Source organism: Eulemur rufifrons, chromosome 28 (genome assembly GCF_041146395.1).
Source record: "Eulemur rufifrons isolate Redbay chromosome 28, OSU_ERuf_1, whole genome shotgun sequence".
Classification (NCBI taxonomy): domain Eukaryota; kingdom Metazoa; phylum Chordata; class Mammalia; order Primates; family Lemuridae; genus Eulemur; species Eulemur rufifrons.
In genome coordinates this window covers 18,831,333-18,852,297 of record NC_091010.1, presented here as the reverse complement: position 1 = coordinate 18,852,297, position 20,965 = coordinate 18,831,333, and the positions used below count along the sequence as shown (strand labels likewise).

The window sequence follows — 20,965 nt, the reverse complement described above, 5'->3', positions numbered from 1 at the left end:
TCACAGCAACCTCAAACTCCTGGGCTCAAGCGATCCTACTGCCTCAGCCTCCAGAGTAGCTAGGACTACAGGCATGCGCCACCCTGCCCGGCTAATTTTTTCTATATATTTTTAGTTGTCCAGCTAATTTCTTTCTATTTTTAGTAGAGACGGGGTCTTACTCTTGCTCAGGCTGGTCTCAAACTCCTGACCTTGAGCGATCCTCCCACCTCGGCCTCCCTGAGTGCTAGGATTACAGGCGTGAGCCACCACGCCCAGCCCAGGCCTGGACGCTTGAAGCATCAGGAGTCTGGGTGGGAGGAAAGCTTGGCCCGGGGGCTGCAGGGCCACTCATGGCCTCCAGATGACCCCAACCCCTTCCCTGTGGCCTCAGGAGCTGGGGACTCACCTGCCCAAGAGGCTGGTAGCCTGACCCAGTGAGGGGAAAGATGGGAGCAGAGGCCCGGCCTCCTCCCTGCGTGGTTTCCCAGGGCAAGGCTAGGGGACGCAGCTGCCCCAGGTCTCCACCGAGGCTGCTCAGCAAATAGGCAACTCAGAAAGCAAACAGGCCAGACAGCGAGGAGGACTCTTCCAGCTGGCTGCGGGCCCACCACGGACAAAAGCCTCTCATAGCTCAGTGTTGGGGAGGAACACAGATGGGAGGTGGTTTGAGAGGTGGTTCGGGCTTGAATGGGGCCAGGCCTTGCCCGAGATTACCCCAGGAACTGGGACAGAGCTGAGATCCAGGTCTCCTGCCTGCACCACGGGCAGCCCAGGGATGCAGGCAAACCCACAGCTGCGCCTCCTGGCCTCAGGGGCTCCTGACGGCTGGGAAGGTTGGTCTGCTCAGCTGGGGCGGTAACTGACTTTAGCTACACCCTGGCCGCCACATGACTTGTCCAGATCAGATCAGCCCAATCAAATGGGCCCTGGCGGGCTATGTGCAGGCCCAGCTAGAAGCTTTGCCTGCAGGGAGGGAAGCCCTGGGAGGGACTCAGTGGGAGAATGCTAAAGGCCCTGAGGTCTGTGGAAGACAGAAGGCAGCTTCAGCCTGGAGGGAGGGCCGGGCACAAGCTCCTGGAAAGAGTTACAAGACAGCCACAGGGCAGGAGTAAGCCTCCTGGCCCTGGGGGTATGCAAGCTGAGTCTGGGGACACACAGGCCTAGGCAGCATTCTGGAGTCTGGCCTAGCAGCTCTATAACCACCCCGGCCCAGATGCACATTCAGTCATGGGTGGCAGGACAGCTGGCTGTGTCACCCTCTCAGCCACGGGCCACTCCCCTCCGGCCCTTTTCAGGACCGGAGTTTCCCAGCTGTTACAGAATGGCCTTGAGCTTGAGGACCTGTGGGATTCTCCCAGGTTGAACACCCCCAAATCCTAGCACAACAGAGACAAGTTCTGATGCCGCTCTGTGTGGCTCTGACGCCGGCTGTCTGCACCCCTCATCTCAGGCACCTGGTGGGTATGCCTATCTTGCCAGAACTCAGGGGAGCCCGCAGGGTCAGCCATACTCTGACCCTCACCCAGTAGTGCCTCCCTCCTGGGCCTCACCTAGCCTGGCCCCTCCGCCCACTCTGCGATGTCATTGACACCAGTTAGGCAGTGAACATCTCCAGGGCCAGGGATGCATCTTTTACAAAGCATGCCCCTCCCCCCCCCCACCCGCACAGACCTGGCTGCCAGGAAATGTTTGTCAAAGGAAGGAGAGAAGGACGAAGCAGGGAGGAGGGGAGACAAACAGACACAGGAATGCAGGTGGGCTCTCAGAAGCATGGCCTCAGAAAGCCACCACAGCCCTCCTCCCCCGTCCAGGCCCTGGGGGGACGGTGCCATCCACGCAAGACAAACCATGCAGGCCGGTAGACCTCAACGAAGGCCCACTCAGGGTGATTCCAGGGCTGCCACTTCCCCTGGTGCCCTGCTGCTCGTGTGGGCCCAGAGAAGGCCCCCAGGTGCCCGGGCTCAGGGTCTCTGTGCGCTGCCCACATGTGCACATCTGCTCTGGAAGCCCCGGCTCTGGCTGTCACCTCCCTGGTGGAAGGGGACCCTTTCCCCAGCTGGAAACACCTGCTCAGTCCATGAAGGACCCAGCGGTGTCTCACTGCTTTCGCTGAGCCCTGCACCAACACGGGTTTGCAACCTCCTGGCAGTAGGGTGGGACATGGCCAGCTCGTGACACGATCACAGGGTCTTTGAAATGACAGGTGATCCTGCCCATCCAGCAGGAAGAAAATATATCACAGACATGGGGGTCGACAGAGGTTCCAGAAGGTCTGTGTTCTGACAAGCCCTACCTCTGCCCAGCCCAGGTCCCAGCACATAGTAGGTGCTTAAGACACATCTGTTGAACGGATCCACATGGGAGGCCCGACTCTGCCCTCCTGCCGCGGGGGTCAGGGCTCTGCAGCACGTTCCAGGGGCCACACAGATGGTAGCTATGTCCACACGTGCCCCTCTCTGGCCAGGACACTGCCTTTTTGGGCTCCTCCTGGTCAGAAGGTGCCACCCTTTCCATTTCAGGGTAGGGAGGGCTCTCTGTAATCAAGCCCAATGCCTTTTCTTGACAGGGGCAGGCAGGGGACCAGAGAGGGGCTATTCCCCAGCCCAGGCCTCCTCACGCCAAATCCAGAGGCCCAAGAACTCCGGGACTCAGCTCAGGGCTCCTGGTGTCCACAGCGACCCTCACGTCCACCGCCCATACCAGTGTGGCCCTTCTCCCCTGGCTCCACGTCACAGCCTCCTGCTGCAGCCGGCCTGAACTGCTTACTTAGACAAACAGGGAAAGAAAGCGGCCACGTGATGGCTAAGGTTTCCTTGACCAGGGACACACACACACACACACACACACACAGAGCCACTCGCAGCGGGTCAGGTGGTCATGCAGCCCAGCAGGGCCAGGGCTGGGCCAGCTCAGGTTTCTGTGTCTCTGAAGGACAAGTGACTGGCTGCCTTTCCTCACCCAGAAGAACACCCTCTCCAAACACTTGTTTTCTGCTTCCTGGATGTGCCAGGGACTTGCTGGATGGGAAGCCCAGTGGCGTGGGGGAGGGAGGGGGCAGGGGAGGGGGCGGAGCACACACCCAGCAGGCCTGGTGTTTTCCTTCCGCCCTCCCCACCCAGAGGGCAGCTGCCTGCTGGGAAACTGTGGCCGCCCTGCCTCCCTGACTGCAGGGAGAATCCCGAGGCCCAGCATGGGGGCCACACAGGTGGGCGCCAGGGCTCGGGGAGGAGTCCCTCGTGAGCCAGTGCCAGAGCTGTCAAGGCATTGCCAGGGCAGTGGTTCTGCAGCTGGACTCCACAGCACAGCCCCAGGCATCCAGGGGAGGAAAGAAGGGTAGGAGAAGAGGGTGTCTGGTCCAACTCAACGGGAGTCACCCTGCCTTTGTTCTGGTGACTGGGGAAGGTCTTCGGGCCTGGGTCTTGAGGGCTCTTCCAACACTGGAGGTCTGTGCCTCACATGCTTCCCCAGAGTGGCAGGCCTGTCCTCACAGCCTGAGACTGGCCCACAGGACAGCAGGATGCCACATCTCTCGCCAGGCAGCGCTGGGACCCAGCTCTGGGCAGGCAGCAGAGGGCAAGGGGCGGGGAGGGCACTGTTCTGTCGCTGCCCCTTATGCGGCCAGCTCTATCAGGGTCTGCAGCCAGTGCCCACCCTGCCCTGGCCTCGGGCCTGACACCTGGGACCCTAGAACCCCTGCAGAGGCATCCTGGGAAGGCCACAAGGAAGTAAGAGGTGTGGCCGAGAGTTCCCAAGTAAACACCACCTCCCGCCAGGCCCTTCACAAGTGTGATCTCACTGAATCCCCACAAGGACCCTAGAGGCAGGGAGTACTGTCACCCCACTGTACAGAGGAGGGAATCCAAGCACAGAAATAAATGGCAACTAGCCGGCAGGTCACAGTTAGCAGGGGTAGTGAGGACCTGAACCCAGAGACTCCAGCTCTAGAGTCCGCGTTCTTCACCAACCCCACCCCACTGTCCCAGGACGCGGTGGCCCCAGGGAGCCCCCACCTCCTGGACTTGTGCATCCCAGGCCTGAGAGGAAGCAGCTGTGCCCTGAAGGGCTCTGGGGTGGGTAGGGGAAGGTGGGGGAAGGGAGAGCCCTAGGAGGCAGAGGAGGAGAGAGCGAGGGAGCCAGGGCAGCAGACAAGTGGAACGGCAGAGGACGGGAAGCCCTGGAGCGGGAGGCCAGAGGGGAGACAGAACAGTGGGGAAGGGGGCAGGAGGGAGGGCGTGGGGAGGGCGACAGAAAGAAAAGGGGAAACAGAAGGAGCAGAAGGAAGGGAGAGGCGGGCAGTGAGCCACAGAGAAGCGGGAGGAACACAGAGGCCAGGAGCCCCGGGGAGGACAGGGCAGGGGAGGACAGGGCAGGAGGATGGGGTGGAGGGGAGGTCAGGGAGGGAGGGGCCGAGGGAGCAAACCCACCCACCGAACATTAAATACCTAACAGGAGATGACAAATCAAATGGGAATTACTGCGGTAAAAACATAATTAGAAACTTGATTGAAGTTAAACAGAATTTACATAACACTGCAAATTAACTTTACACGGAAACTATTCACTGGGAAGGCAATGAAAAGGCATTTCATTAGTAATCTATATTTAAACAATAGGCACAATGGAGCCTTCTGATGAGGAACTTGGTGCCTTCCACGGAGCCAGTGCCAAAGGCTGCGGGAAGAGCAGGCACAGTGGGTGCTCCAGGCGGAAGTGGGCAGGGCCCAGGGCAGGATCCCTGCGCCTGCTCTATAGTGTGCCTGCTCGCGGAGGGCAGGGCGGGAGACACAAACAGGCCAGATGAGATTCTGGTGCCAGTTATGTCTTTACTTGCTGTGTGGCCGTGGGCAATTGTCTTACCTTCTCTGGGCCTCCAATGAGGAGGCTGGAGGCAGTTTACAAGCCTGGATATTCTAAGAGCCCAGGAGCCCGCACAGGAGGGTTGGGCCGGTTCAAAGCTCCTCCTTGCCAACTTGTTAGCTGTGGCATCACGCAAGCATTTTCCTCCCTTGCCCTGGGTCACCCATCTGTTCAGTGGAGCTAAGTTCAGCCCTGCCTGACATCACCAAGGCAGTAGAAGGATTCAGGGAGCAAAGGGGTGGAGACAGGCTTAAAGAAAAGTGAGTCTAAAGGTCCAGGATTACTGTCCCATCGCCTGGCACACTAATGAGGTCACCCACGGCCTCCTGCCACTGACCTGCCACGGAGCCATGCACACCAGAGCAGCTCCGCTCCGCCGGTATCTGATGCAGAGCCAGAGGGGCATCTCCCCTGAACCCCTCCAAAGGGAGAGGGGGCCAGCAAGTCCCTGCCTGGCTCCATCCAATTTTTTGTGTGGAGAAGCCTCGGGAGCCTTCCCTCACGTCCCAGTCACACCAGACTGCACTCACTTGGCAGATGGGCTGGACTTTGCTCCTGCGGCTCCTGTGGCCAGGACCCACTCTCCTCCCCTCCCCACCCCCATCGCGTCGCGCATGCCCTGTGGAGCACCCGCCTGGCTTGCAGCTCCGCAGGGGCAGCTGCTGCTCTGTGCAGCCGCCCCTGGCTGAGCCCTGGCCATTCTCTCTGCTGGGCACCTGCAGTGCTCGCCATTGCACTGGGAGTTGCTGGTTCTTTACCTGTCCCCCTCCCCACTCCCTCTGAACTGCCAGCTCTCACAGAGGGGACCTTCCGTTGTCATCTCTGTACACCCTGCCCTGAGCCCTGTGCTTGGCACAACACAGGTGTTTAGCAAAAGCTGGTTGACCTCAGAGGGGTCGGGGAGACTTCCTGGAGAGGGTGGGACTGGAGCTGCACCCTGGAGGGGGAGAGGGCCCAGCACCTCTCACCTGGAAGGAGGGGTGAGTAGGCTCAGGGACAAACAGCCACAGCAGAGGGACAGCTCAGAAGCTCCTGGGTGTTTTTCCAGAGTCTCTGGGGTGCCCTATCCCATGAACTACAGCACAGGGCAGCTGCAGCTCCCAGAGTCATACTGCTGGAGGGTGGCAGAGGGCGTGTCCAGGAACTGGGCAAGAGGGAGCAGCTGGGAGCTCCCGGAAGGCAGGGACCACACCTGATTCTCAGGGTCCCACCCAGCCTGAGCCCTGGCCCAGAGGGGATACTGCTAACGTTTGCAGTAGAAGCCGAGAGACAGACAAAGACACAGAGACAGAAAGCGAGGGAAGGGACCAAGCAAAAAGCAACACAGGCACACCTGTGCACAATTCCCACCAAAGGCAGAGCTCCTCTAACTGGCAAGTGGACGGCTGTGACACCCACTCATGGCCTAGGAAGACTGAGTTGCTTCAAGCTAAAGGCTACATGCATGCATAGCAATGCAACAGGGAGCTGCTGGTGCCCTTCCTGCTGTGGGCAGCACGTGAGCCGCCACCGGAGCCCTGTTTGCAGATGAGCACTGCAGGCAACGGGGAGGTCCAGTGGCGAGGACAGCTGGGAGAAGCGTCTCAGGAGTGCAAAAGTGGGCAGACTTCAGGACAAGAGGCTCCGCTGGGGTCAGGGAATGCTGGCCAGGGGGAAAGGGAGGGCCCAGACATGGGCACACCCACTGCCCAGCCAGACACCCTGGCCCTCGCCCTGCGTGGCCACATGTGGGCACCAAGACGGTCCGGTCCCTCCTCCTCTCCACCACCTTCTCCTAATATGGCTCATTCATAGAGGCCTCTGAGCCTTTGTGTGCGCTGCTCCCTCTCCCTGCTTTGCCCAGCAATCTTCCTCGTCCATTTGGAGCCTGCTCTCTCTGTTCTCCTGCCTCCCGGCTGCACCTCCTACCCCCTTCTGCGGGGACTCACTCCCCCTAAGGGCCAGATGCTGGGTGACTCAGACTCCGGCCCTCTGAACTGCCAGCACCCCCGAGGTGATCTCACCAGCCTCATGGCTCCAACACCATCTACACACGACAACTCCCAAATTTATCTCTCTGGTCCGGGACCTCGCTCTGCCTTCCAGACTCACACATACAGCTGCCCACTCAATCTTTCCACTTGGATGTCTTGAAGTCATCTCGAACTGAACGTGTCTAAAACAGAACTCCTCGGCCCCATGCGGCCTTCCTGGGCTGTCATCCCTGGCTGAGTAAATGCCACCTCCCATCCTACCCACTGGCTCCTGTCCCAAAGCCAACAGCCTTCCTTGACTGTCCCCATCTTTTTCAATCCTCCATGTCTAATCCCCCAGCAAGCCCGTCTGCTGGTCTCTGCAATAAATTCAGCCTTCAGTGGCTTCTCATCTCCCCTGCTGCCCACCAGCCCAAGCCCCCACCTGTGCTGGGATGTGAGTGTCCCAGCGACCTCTCTGCTCCACACCTGCCCACCTACAGGAGCGGATCCCCACGATCTCTCTGATTTCCCCACTTCCCTCGGGCCACATGGCCTTCCCTGCTATTTCCTCGAACAGGCCAGCTGCACCCCTGCTCGCTCCCTGGTGGCATTCAGGTCTCTGCTCAAGTGCCACTTGTCAGAGGCCTTCCTTGACCACCCTGTGTCAAAGGACACTTGACCCTACCCTATAGACTCCGTGTCCTTACCCAGTTTAATTTCTCTTCCTAGTACCAGCTGACATATCATATATTCACTTTTTATGTGTTTACTGTCTGTGTCTCCCCATGAGAGTGTCAGTACCATGAGGGCAGGGAGTTTTGTCTGTTTTGTCCCCTGCGGTATCTCCAGTACTTCAAGCGTCCCTGACACAGGGACTTTCTCAGTAAACATCTGGGGAATGAAGAAAAGAACAATGCCGCTTCCTCTTCCCTGAGTGTCTGGCTGCAGAATCAGCACTGGGCCCCTCCTCGCCTCCCCCTGTAGTCACAGACAGCGCACAAGCTTGGCGCACTGCCCTTGTGCGACTCAGTCTGGCTGCGGGATCCTGAGTCTGCCTCCATCGCACACACCACCCTCTCGGGCCTGGGCTACATCTGCTCCGTCTTTAAAACCCAGCCCTTAGTGCAGGTCTGGCCCTGTGCGAGATTCAGTGAGTGTTTGATGAGTGAGTGAATGAGTAACGGGGTGGTTAGAGGAATGGGTGGGTGGGTGAGTAGACGGATGAATAGATAGAAGGATGGCCAGAGGGACAGAGGGGTGGGTGAGCGGATGGATGATGGGTGGATGGGTCCCACCACGGGCACACAATGAAGACTAGTGGCTGCTTGGGCTCAATAGCAGGACTTTTCTGGGGAGGATGGGTCAAACCAGTGCAGTGCAGTGAAAGTGTAGAAGCTGGTATGCAAATAGGATAACGCCAAGCTGCTCTGGTGTGGCCAGAGCTTGCTGTGTGGTCCCTGGCAGGCCCATTAACTTCCCTGTGCCTTGGTCTCGTGGTCTGAAAATGCAGACAATAATTCTTGCCCAAAGCTGCCAGGAAGATCAACGTGCAGTTCAAATGCTGCCACAAAGGAGACAACAGCCACATCTCCAATGAAACACATCTCTGGCTAGGTCTGCCTTAGAAAGCCCTCTCCTCTCAAGCCCCATCTGGCCCTGCTGACCTTGGAGCCTTATAATGCTATCCCCCCAGGGGCTGGGACCCCTGGCGACAGCCCCAGAGTTCAGACTGAGCCAGGCTGCTAAGATGGCTTAACTCCAAATGACAATCACACGCACTGATTCACAGAATCCTGGAGAATTGGACCAAATGGAGGACCTGAGCCCAGCATCCATTTTAGAGACAAACTCAAGCCCAGAAGCAGTTTGTGGCCGTGTGGGCAGAGAAGCCCTACGGCCAGGGTGAAGAAGGGCTGGGAGAAGGTCTCGCAACCTCAGCTCTGGTCTAGCCCCATCACTTCCCGGCGGCCTGACCTTGCCCTGCCCAGGTTTTAGGCGAAGGTGGTGGTGTGGCCCGGCATAAGGGTCTGGTGTTACCTTTACGGGTCTGGCAGTTCAGTGACGGAAGACGGCTCCTGTCCTCACACCCCTTGCAGCATTGGTCTGATGCCAACGGGCCTCCTCCTCTTCCTCCTGGGTACACAGAGAGAGACGGGACACGTGTGGGTAGCCAGGGAGACAGCCGTCCAGTCTCTCCTACCTCGGTCCCCGCCGCCGCCGGGCTAATCTCAGTGGCCTCCCGGGCCACTTAGGCACGCCCTGGGATGCCTGATTTATCAGCGTTGGCCGTGTCTTCCCTGCCCAGCCGCGCTCCAACAAACAAGCCAATCCCTCTAGTGGGATTTTTAAATATACATATAAGTTTTGTTTCTTTGGGGGCTTGGGGACTTCTTGGTAAGAAAAGCAGAAAGCCGTCACCTTCCTGTGTGGCCCCCGGGCAGGGTGACCTGGGAGAAGCTGTCGGGGGTATTTTTAGCTGAGCATACAAAGCCCTTGCCACCCTCTCCTCTCTGCGCCGTGCCTGGCTTCGGGGAATTATCTCACACGGCCGGCCGGCAGCCACTTCCAAAGCCACCCTTTGACCCCTGCCTGGATTCTTTCCTCATTATGAACTGCTCCCCAGATCTCCGACCAACCCTCAGAGCCATTTCACCCGTGTGCTTGGGAAAACCGGCTCACCCCCCGCGCCCCTCCTGCCAGGTTTAGGGCTGGCTGTTTTGCTTAAAACTGGTGGAGGAGGCCCAGACAGAGTTGAAAACAGAAAAGAGCCCTGCTGATGATTTATATTGCGTGCCCCAAACCTCAGCTCTTCCCCCTACGCCCCGCACGATGCTTGGTTCTGAGCCGAGACCTACCTGTGTGATGACTTAATTAATATTCACCTTCAACTCACATTTTTTTTAAGCTCCAATAAATCTGGCCTGTCCAAAGCAATCATGTCCATGAAATAATTGGTTTGATAGGCCAGTTATATATTTCTAATACACCTTAATAAATTATAACCAATAAAATAAAAATACATGTTCTTGTGGGTACTACCTAATGCTAGAATCCTGTCACAGACTCCCAGAGTTACGTGCGCCAAGCTTTGGCAAAGTCCCTGCTGTGTGTCACCCCTCACGTTGTGCAGGAGGAGGAGAAGCACGAGAGGGGCTGGCTGGCCGGTGGGTCCCCAGATTCAGTGAGGACAGCGGGCCAAGGGAGGCCCGGGTTCAGAGGCACCGTGTGCCGCAGCTCCTGCTACTGTCCTCTCTTCCCAGCACCGGGCGAGGCCATTTCTAGTCCCACACCTGAACTCTGCCGAGAGGACCCAGGCTCATGGGCACAGGGCCTCCCAGGATGGAGTGCCCCAGAGGAGGGCTGCAGGCCGTGCCGAGGCCCAGGGTGCAGGATGATGTCTTTTCCCGGCATCCTCCGAGGTTCACCTCTGCCCACCCCCCGAGGCTCCCCTCGCCTTTGTGGGTCCACAGGGCTGAAAGCTAATCCCCTGTCTAGGCAGACCTGGAAGCGCAGAACACGCTGCTGAGCCCTGCGGCTTGCACACTCTGCCCTGGGACCCCGAGGGCTTGTGGGGTGGCCTCATGCCCTCTCTGGGCCTTGGTCTCTCTGTCTGTGCCTTGAGAGGCAGGCCCTGGTGACCCCCGAGGCCTCGCAGCTCTGGGGCCTCCCTGACGCTCTCTGTCCTCTCCTGCTCTGCCCACAGGTTGGAGCCCCTGGCTGGGCCCCTGGCCCGGTGCCCAGCTGCCTGCCCCTCCTGCTGAGAACAGGATGTGGGTGTCAGGAGGTGAAGGAGAGTGTGGGGGTCGGGGTGGGGAGTGGCCTCGGGAGGGACTTCCTGAAGCCAGATCGGTTTACCACAGTCAGTTGGGCCCGGGACCGCACAGCTGTGAGTTATAAATGTCCCTGCCGTAGCCCATGCCGAGAGGCCCTGCTGTTGGCGGAGGCGCCAGGGCCCAACGGCGCCCACCCTGGGGGCCTCCGCAGTCAAGGGCCCGTCCTCTCAGTGGCCCAACTGTCCAGACCTCATGACCTCTGGGCTCTCTTGACTCCTCTCTGGAATGCCTGGCGTGACAAGGTCTAATACCGCCTTCCCCTGCACATGCCTTGCCCTTCCAGGTGCGAATCTTGTGGTTCCAGCTACCCTGAGAGCTCCCAGAAGGCAGGGACCATCCTGAGCCTGCACCCGACACTAACCCGGGCCTTGGCGCACAGCCAGTCCCCCAGGGGCGGCTGCAGGGGCAACTGCTGCAGCCAGGCAGCCTGCTTCCCACGGCCCACCCGCCCCCGCCTGCCTACCACGGCACACGGGGCAGGAGACCGGCCCACAGTGAGCGGGGCAGCAGGGCTGGACTGGGAAGCTTAAGCTTCGTGAGCTACCTGGCCAGTCCCCCTCCAATCATAATAGTGATGAAACTGATAGTAATAATACGTAACATTAAAGGACCTTGAGCTGTACTGTTTGAAGTACTTGATGTGAATTAATTCACTTAATCTCACCACACTCTATGAGGTAGGTACTGTACCCATTTTTAACAGATGAGGAAACAGACAGGTTAAGAAACCACCCTGAGGACACACAGCCAGGATGTGAACCCAAACAGCCTGGCACTGATGCCGCCGCCAGCCCTCACCACTCCTCCCCGATACCGCACTGGAGGGGTCAGGAGAGTTTTCCTTCCCTGAGAGGCTCCAAAGGCAGCAGCAACCAAGGGCTGAGGCTAAGCAAGCCCCCCACGCTGAAATCATTCATTCACCCCACACAGGCTTTAAGTAGCGAGCACTGAGATCTCAGCAGCACACAGGGGCCTCCTGTTTGCCTTCCGCTGCCCAGAGCACGCTGGGGTCCTCTCCATGGGCACACTGGCCACCACCTCGACTTTCCAGGACCTGCTGGGGGCGTCCTAAAGATGGGTTGGGCCTGTCCCGAGGAGACCCCAGCGGGGCAGCGGGAGGCGGAGGCTTGCGAATGTCACATAGCATGTTTGTTGTCCAACCCCCTCATTTTACAGGTAAGAAAAGGTGGCTTGGAGAGAAGTGACTTCCGGGTGAGTGGTGACCCCATGTGAGGTCAGAGGCTGCTCTTCTGGAGGGGTGGGGCAGGTCGCCTGCAGCCTGGGGTGGCCAAGGCCTGGCGCTGGTGGGGCAGGAGGGACAGGCTTGTCAGGCAGCAGGGGGAGGAGGCAGGTGCCGTTTGGCCTCCTCCTCGGAACACTGCCTTTGTTTTCTCTCTTTGTTTTCCATCTGCCCACTCCAGGCTTCCCCTGATTGTGTGCAGGGTGATAAAAGGGCTGGTGAGGGGAGATCTCTGGCGGCAGTGGGGTGGCCTCGCACAGACACCGTGGCGGCGGGTGGGCGGCGATGGAGGCCCGGGCCTGGAACCGGGCTTGCCGCCGGCTGTACTGAGTCCTTCTCTGGGGGGTGCTTTGCACATGGCTCTCGGAAGCCTTTTGGCACAACCATCCCCCATTTTACAGAGGAGGAGACTGAGGCTCCAGGAAGTGGCAGCCAGACTGGAGCCCTGGCCCTCAGATTCCAGAGCCTCTGGGTTCCACTGGGCCAAGATGACGTGACCCTAAACTCTCTGGCCACCAGACAACACCTGGCCTTGTCAAACCCTTTCTCCCTTTCATTTGAAAATTGGCCGTTTTCGGACTGGCCAGGAAGAAAGAGAGCAGAGGGCCAGTTGGGATCTCACCTACCAATGCCAGGGGAGGCAGGCCTGCCAGGGGGTCTCGAGAAGTGACCCACCAGCACCTGGCCACTTGGTACGAGATTGGGTAGAGTCCGACTTCCTGGCCTCCCTGTAACAGAGTCCCCACGAAACTGCCTCTGGGAGGGAAATGACTCCTCTCTCGTGGGCTAATTCCAACCGAGGGCAGGGCTGGGGAGAGGGGGGCATGACCCAGGGCACTGTCTGCCTGCTCATGTGAGGGGCGGTGCTGGCCGGCAGCCAGGGTCTGGTCCCCCCAGCCCCAGGTCTCTGCTGGCCCTGCCCTCGCCTGCCTGGCCTCCTCAGACCCCTGTCAAGTCCCGAGACAACCTGGACTTCAGTTATTAGGTGCTGTAAGCTGCATCCATGTTCCATCTTAATCCTCTATGCGTCGTTATTTAAATCACTTTAAACCAAGCACTTTCTTTTCACCTGGCCTCATCTAGAGCAATATTATCCGTGAAATCATGGGTTTGATGTATTTGTCGTATTTTTTCTGATTCACATGAAAATACATAATATTAAAATTTGAAATTCAGACCCTGACACGTGCCCAGGTAGCCCACAGTGTGCAAGGCCTGGCCGGGTGCAGGCCAGTCCTGGGGAGGCCTGGATCTAGGCTGGGAGAGAGAGCCCAGGTGCAGTCACGGGGCTGGACAGGAAGCAGACGGAGGTGGAGGTTTCCAGAAGGGCACACAGAGGGCCTGGTTTGGGCCCCGGGCTCAGGTCAGGCTACCCTTTTCCTCTGTGATGGGCTGAAGTTTGATCCAGATAGTTCTTCAGCAGTAGATGAAGCCATCTCCTTGCAAATCCCCCCTGACAATAGCATGAAACAGTGGAATGAGCACTGGAGTGGGAGTCCAAACACCTAGAATAGCATCCCGTCTGTCACTGTCTTGCTGGGAGATGGGCCTCAGTTTCTCCATCTGTACAGAAAGAGTGGCTGAGCCAGAGGTTCCTCCCAGCTCTATCGGCCAGACTGCAGCCCCCTTGGACCCCAGGGGAATCTGGGGCTGCTGGTAACCCCGGGCCTCAGGCAGGCCCTCTAACCACCCACTCCCTTGACCCCTTCCTCCCGAACCTGACCGGGGGCCTTGGGGTGTGAGGGGGAGACAGGGCCATCCTGTGTGACAGCTATAAAATTAGATAATCAGCTAATCACCAGCAAATTAGCATCCCATCTTTACATAGAACAAATATAGTATTTACGTAAAAGTTGTTAGGAGTTTCTCTCTTTTTAATTAGCAGAAATAAATGCAAAATGAATGGTAATTAGGCAGCTGATGGATTCGGTAGTACAATTATGCCTGCAGCAGTGCCCCAGTCCTTAAACACTGCGTGCTCCGAGGAATCAGAGGAGCCTATTTATATAATTTATTTATAAAACAAAGTTAACAGGAACAGAGGGGCGAGGTCTGGGCACTGCTGGGGGAGGGGTTTTGGCTGCAGGGGCAAGGCCCTGGGAGGAGCCTGAGCTTCAGTGCCCAAGGAATGGGGGGAGGGGAGTTGCTTAGTGCCTGGCTGTGAAAATGCACCACCAAGGCCCCCATGTGTCTATTTCAGGCCCGGCATGTGTCGCTGGGAACGGCCTCCCTGGCAGGAAGTAGGCTGGGGCGGTGCGAGGGGCTGGGAGCAGCTGTTCTTGTACTCCTGTCTGCCTCTTTCCCTCCCCTGGTCCCCACCTCTCTCTTCTTTGCTGGCCCTATGCCTTCACTGAGCAATTCTGTGTTGTACCCTGAGGTGTAGAAAGAAAGGAAATATTCTCCCTTTCCTCCAGGAATTCAAGAGAAACCAGATCCAGGAATTATGCACTCTTGCACAGTGGGAATAAGTTCTAGACCAGTGGAGGACCCAATGCAATGGGAGGCAGGACCTCAGAGGAAGAGAAGTGAGTTGGGTTTTGAAGGATGCATAGGAGTTTTTTAAGAAGGTGGAAAGTAGCAAAACGACCTGAATGTGAAAAGGCAGGGAGATGGCAAATAGCATCATGCGACTGGAGTGCACCTGGCGCCGGCATGGAGGCTGGAGAAGTAAGCAGGGTTCTGGATGCCAGGCTAAGGGTTCGCATTTGATTCTAGAAGCCATGGAAAGGTCTGAATCAAGGGAGTAGGGCAGCCCCTTCCCACTGACAGTTCTTTTCTTAGCTCCCCTCCCCCACCCTGGAGCCAGAGAGGGCCAGGTCGACAGGCCATTAGAGGCAGCTGGTCCAGCTCAGCAGAGCGGGAGGCTAACCTGATTACAGGGACAGGAGGTCTGTCTGAGGGGGAGGGAGGAAGGGGGGCCACGCTGGGCAACTCCTAGGTCTCCTGAGTGAGGGGCCTGTCTTCCCGGCACACAGTCCCTTGCCTTGTCCCCCACCCAACTGCTTTGCCAAGTGTGGGGGAGGCAAGAGAGCACTGGCTGAGGGGCCTCGTCCCCCCTCCCAGACTCAAACCCCAGCTCCACCACTGCCTGCTACTGTGACCTTGAAGAGCCACTCCCAGCTCTGGGCCACACATTCTTGTCTCCAAAACAAAGGCTTGCACTAGAAAGGTGGGGAGGCGGCCCCATCCCGAACAGCACAGTTGAGGGCATGGGTTATCAAAACCTTTAGGAATTTAGGTGGGGGAGGCACTGTCCAGCTTGCCGCAGTCCCTGCTGCTCCCTGCTGCCGAACCCCCGCCCAATTCACAGGCTTGCGTGGTATGCAGTGGGAAAACCTGGGCGCAGGAGGGCAGAAAGCCCGGGGCGGGGAAGGCTGGTGGGCAGAGTAGGTTCCCTGTCATTTGTAACCCCTGCAGGAGGAGCACAGGAGCCGCCGCTGTACTCAAGGCCCAGAGCGAACAAGCAGCCCTTCCCTACCTCCAGCGACTGCCCTGACTCAGTCTGCCGGCCTCTACATGGGAGCCACAGTTCTGCCCACCCAAGCCCCGGGGTCATTAGGAAGCTCCGAGAAGTCTGTGCACATGGCAGGGATCTGAAAGTCAAAGCCCTGGGTAGTGGTTCAAGCGTGACTTTGAACACCGCAGGCTCCGAAGGATTTCACAAAGCGAAGTTTCACCCTCCCCAGCGTGGACAGCTCTCAAACCTCAGGAACCTCCCTTTAAAAAAGTGCTGCTCAAATGTCTTTCAGCAGCCTCGGCAAGGTCTGGAAACGGTGTCTGAGCTGCTACGTGCTGTCACTCTCAGGAACACGTTCAGAACTTGTAAGGGAAGACAAAGATCACACCGCACCTCATCTCTGCTCTGTAAGTTGTGCTCCTGCCTCTGGCCAAAATCAATAGAAATTTCCACTATGATTGTTTCACCAGAACAGGGGCCAGGCCCTTGCGATGACATTCCACCCCTGGCGGGTGCTGAGGATGTCCCTTATCACAGACCTCGGCCCCAACACAGCGGCAGCTGAGTGTGGGTTGGGGCTGGGGTCGCAAGTGGGGGTCTGCGGCTCCCAGTGCCTCTCCAAAGACAAGCCTGGTGCTATTCATCAACTGGTTTTCAGGGCTGTGAGAAATCAATGGCATTTGTGCTGCAAACTCATCATTAGGACAGGAAAAACTCTGCAATGGAATTGATTTGTTTAAATATAATAACACAATTTAACAGAGAACCGTGGGGGTGGGGCAAGGACCAAAGCAAACAAAACCCAGCTCGACAGCTCAGAACGGGGAGATGAACCAGCCCTGAGAAACCTTCTAACGTGGCCGCCAAACCCTGGCATCGCCCCCGCCTCCCCCCAGGTCCCCCACCGACGAGGCTAGAGTGGGCACGTGCTGTCACCTGGTGTGAGGCGGCTAGGGCCTGGTCTCAGAAATGCCCTCAACAGCCTGTAGATGGGCCTGAGGCCCGGCTGGTGGCTGCTATGTTGCTCTTGGAGGTGACTTTGCTTGGTGGATATCAGTTGAACCCAACAAGCTTACTAGGCGTCCACCATGATCCAGGCACCTGTGTGGGGCCGTGGGGCACACAGGAATAAATCCCAGCCCCAAGTGCCTGGGGATGGGGTGGGTAAGATGACAATATGAGGCCGGGGAGGGCTGGCTTCCTGGGGTCTCAGGAGACGTGGGCGGGGGGGGGGGGGATGCCAGGCAGGTCGCAGACAAAGAGGGAACACTGGGGCAGAAATAGAAGGTCCCTTCAAAGGCCTGGGAAGATGGCCCTCATCTCAAAGATATGGTACCTGCCTGCCCTGATTATGATGATTGATGGGCACTGACTTCATTGATCCTTAAAACGTTCTAGGACCCTGCAAACACTTTATATGTGTCACTTCGTTGAATCCCACTATCCTGTGAAGGAGGGACTATTATTGCCCACATTTCACAAATGATACCACTGAGGCCCAGAGAGGTTAAGTGACGAACTGAAGTCACACACTACTGATGGAGCTGGACCGGACCCCCCATATTTATGAGCCCAGAGCCTGTGCACCCTCACTGCACCCTCCTGCCATCCTCGGGGCTTGGCCTCTGTGTGAGCTGGGGAGAGAGAGCTCCTGTCCTCTGGGGGCCGGGGCGCGAGATGCACAGGGCAAGGAGTCGTCTGAGAAGGGCATGGAGTGGGCAATGCATCCAGGTGGCGTCCTGGTCACGGGCTCTGCTGTGGGCTCAGCCCTGCATGCTGGGCAGGGCTGGAGCACTGGGTAGAGATGGGCCTGGCATTCGGGGTGCCCCCAGACCCCCCCACAACCTTAGGGCTGAAGTCCTCAGGGAAGGCCCAGGCAGCTTTGGGCGGCCTCACTGAGCTTAGGAAAGGCCTTACTGTTGGCCTCAAAATATGGACTTTATTCACGGTGATGGGGGCAGCCAGGGAGGGCAGCGGAGGGCTGGGAAGGCTCCAGTAGTCCAGGGGCAGGAAGACGGTGGGCCTGGTCGCCAGCGGGGGAGGACGGGTGAGGGGCCACTGACGCAGACATGGTTAAGGGGGTTGAATCGACTGTCGGATGTAGGGGCTAGGGAGAGGGAGGTGTCAAGGACGATGCAGGCATCTTCCCGCAGCCCTCTGGGGGCTCGGATGCCCAGCTTTGCTGAACCAGCGGCTGCCTGCATCAATAGGAATTGACCCAGGAGCCCAGAGAGCCCTGGGCCCCTCCCCCAGGAAGCCCCGACCTGCAGGCTGCCACCAACTCCACTCTGTCCCTCTGCTGACCTTTCTCCTTTGTCAGCAGTGTACTCCATCAATGCACCGAAAGGGCCAGTGCACTCTCTCCCAACTGCCCGGGCCAGGGCTGGGGGCAGGGGCTCACTCCACCCTCCCTCTTTTAAGGAAAAGTTTTCCAAAATGTCTCTGGAAAGCTGGGAGCAGAGCTGCCAAAGCCTCGGTGCGAAAGGGGAGACTGAGGCCTGGTCTGAGGGGCAGCTCAGAGTCCACCAGCCAACTGCAGGCGCAGCCCTGGGCAGAGAGCCCACCAGGCTGGCCCCATACCCCTCCTGCTGGCAGGGGGGCGGAGAAGAGGAAGTGGAGGCGGCAGGCTGGAGCCAGGCTGTGGGGGATGGGCAAGGATGCTGGGGCGGGGGTGGGGGGGAGGGAGGTTATGAGGTGTGGGAGGGGGCCAGCCCAGACTGCACCAGCAGGCACACCAGCCAAGGGGGCATTCAGTGGGCTTAGGAGTGGGGCCAATGGATTCAGACAGGCGTAGTGTGGCCAACCATCCTGGTTTGCACAAAAGAGAGAGGTTTCTGGGATGCGGAACTTTCAGTGCTAAAACCAGGATGGTCCCGGGCAGGACGGTCACCCTAGCGGGGCTGATTCTGAATTCTGGCATTCAGTTCTACCACTTTCAGACCACGTGTGACTTCTCCGTGCCTCAGTTTTCTCAGCTGGAACATGGAGCTTATGGTACCCCTTTGTGTGTGGTTGTCGGGAGGGCTGAGTTAAGCAATGTGTGTAAAGTGCTTAGCATCCAACACAGCGTCTCACGCTAATCCTCCGGCCAGTGGCAGGTGGCCGCTGTTGTTACTCGCAACTGCTGTGACTGTTCCTGTCACTACGAGTACCAGCAACGCGTACCAAACACTCACCCTGTACCACACGCCCTTCCAAGTGCGGCACACACGCTGCTGGTTGAATCCTGACAATATCTACGTGGTAGAGACCGTCACTACCCCAACTCCGGGATCAGTAAATCAAGGTGTGGGCGCCTGAGCACTTGCCCAGGCACCTGCCGAGCGCCGAGCCCTGAAGACCACTTCTTTTTCCACTGGACTGGCCCCAAAGCCGGGGCAATGGAGGCCAATGTCAACATGATTCTGGTCACACTGACCCAGGGCAAGACCTGGACACACACAGGCGGGGCAGGCATGGCAGGCCACTCCGGAAGTGCACTGGGAATGGGCAAGAGTCCCCTGTTTGTGGGGAGACCGAGGCCCCAGTCCTCAGCCTGGGTCTTCAAGACCTTCCCCTTCTGGTCTAAACACATCGATCTAATTTATTAGGCTCCCAGGGAGTGTTTACACAGCAAGAGGAAGGAAAGGCTCAGGATGTACACTTGTCTCCTACCGGCCAAAGGGGCTCAGCCCTGGACCAGGCACGTTTTGCACATTGCCTCAAGTCACGCTTGCAGCAGCCCGGCAAGGACAGAGGATCAGGCCCATTTCCCAAATGAGAACACAGAGGCCACACAGCTGTATCTGAACGTGTCCCGCCCCAAAGCCTGGGCTCCTCTCTTGGTGCTGGTGTGACAGGATGAACAAGCAGCAGGAGGGCAGGAGGCCACACTGTATGTCCGCGTTGGGCACGGAGTGGGACCAGAAGTGAGTGCTAGGTAACTCCGAGGGGAAGGGGCCCAAGCACCCAGGGGTAGGGTGGCCAGTCTGGACAGACACTGCACCCAGGGAGAAAGGGGGACGGAGGCCAGAGTTCAAGGCAGGGACCCATCACCCTGACACCTGGGGGCAGTAGGCCTTGCAGAGGCCCCTCTGCACAGAAGCAGAGTGTGTTCCACTCCTGCCCCGGCCCCTAGGAAGTCCTCGGCAGGAGGAACTGCAGGCTCGCAAAGCAATTAGCTTCCAGCACCCAGGAAAAAGGTCGCCGAGGGGGCAGGCAGGCGCTGGCAGAGCAGGGGCCCTGGGAAGCTGGGCCCGGTTATTTTTAGCATCTCGATTCAAGAGGGAGGAGGCCATCCTCTCCACCAGGTAAATGTCAGCACCACTGGCTGCCCCAGCCAATTAAAGCAGCTGGAGCCGAGGCGGGAAGACAGTGACTCGCCCTCCTGCCCCTGCCTGCCCGCAGCTGCACGGCCGCCCGCCTCCTCCCCTGACTCACATGCCTCGTGGCCCGAACAGGAAACACTGGCTTGAGCCAAAAAGGAGCTTGACCAGGGGCCTGGATCCAGGCTTGGAGTCCATGTGACCCTGGCCAAGGGTCATGCCTTCTCTTCTGTGACTCTAGTCTCCCCTCTAGAAAACAGGCCCCCACTAGACCCACCTGACACTATGAGGGTGACATGAGTCAGGGGTCGTGAAGCGGCTTTGAGATAAGGGAGGCTCGCCAGCCCCTGCTGTGGGGTGGTTGCTCTATCATTCCAGAAAAGCATTCTGGACTTCCCGAGCAGGAACCTGGGCCCGCCCCGAGCTGGCCGCTGTGCAAACTGCTCATGGGGGGGGATTTGCGCAATTCTGGGTACTCGGAGTCCAAGGAGCCTGTGGCTGCTGCTCTGCTGATAGGAGAGGCGCGAGACAGGGGCCGCTGAGGGTCAGCGGAGGTTCGGCAAACACAGACGGGGCTGAGCCCGGGGCCACGGAGAGGGCCACACCCGGAGAGGGCACCAGGCACCCGCAGCGCCGCGGCAGTCTGCAGGCCTGGCACAGGCACTCAAAAGGGCACCTCCTCCGGGTCAGGGTCTGGGCCGGCCACAGCCTTGGGGAGGCCCAGCGGGAGGAAAGGAGGCACAGTCGGTCACAGGGAAGAGCGGGAAAGCAAATCTCTCAGAGCACCCCACCTCTGGAGGTCTACCTGGGAGCTGGACCCTTAGCCCACAGGCGTGTCTGCCCCAGGGCTTCATCCCCATTCTCCCGGGCTGGCCCGGCTGGCAAACCCCAGACATCTTAGGTCAACTCTCCCCAGCCGGTGAGAAGCCGTAGGACCAGCGGCAGCTGCCTATGCCAGCTGCCCACCAGCTCCCGGGGAGCCTGTCCTCCCCTCAGCCGAGATCCCTGGCACCAGCCCACACCTCCCCAAATGCAGGCCCTTCCATGGAGCCACTGCCCTGCGCTGCCACGGGGCAGCGATCTGCTCAGGGACACTCAGCAAGTTAGAAGCAAAGTGCAGCCTCCTCCTTCTTCCACCAACCGGCCTGCAGGGGCATCTCCAGCCTCATTTCCCTCCCTGCACAGTCCTGGCCCTCCACACAGCCCCACTGATGTGCCCCTGCCTCGGGGCTCGGCACAGCAGTTCCCTTTGCTTGGAGCTTTCAGTTCAGTTCATGGTCTGGTTCATTCTTCAGGGCCCAGCTGGAGCTCCGCCTCCTCCAGGAAGCTCTCTCAGG

At 58.7% G+C, this 20,965-nt stretch overlaps 1 protein-coding gene across 1 annotated transcript in view; it reads right to left on the bottom strand.

Moving 5' to 3' along the window:
- The window catches only part of ZMIZ1 (zinc finger MIZ-type containing 1), a 224,983-nt gene that overhangs the window by 151,743 nt on the left and 52,275 nt on the right, over nt 1-20,965 (bottom strand). The window contains exon 3 of the mRNA XM_069461150.1: nt 8,832-8,927. The gene's annotated coding sequence lies outside the window, so the exon portion shown is untranslated. The remainder of the gene's footprint in view (nt 1-8,831; nt 8,928-20,965) is intronic.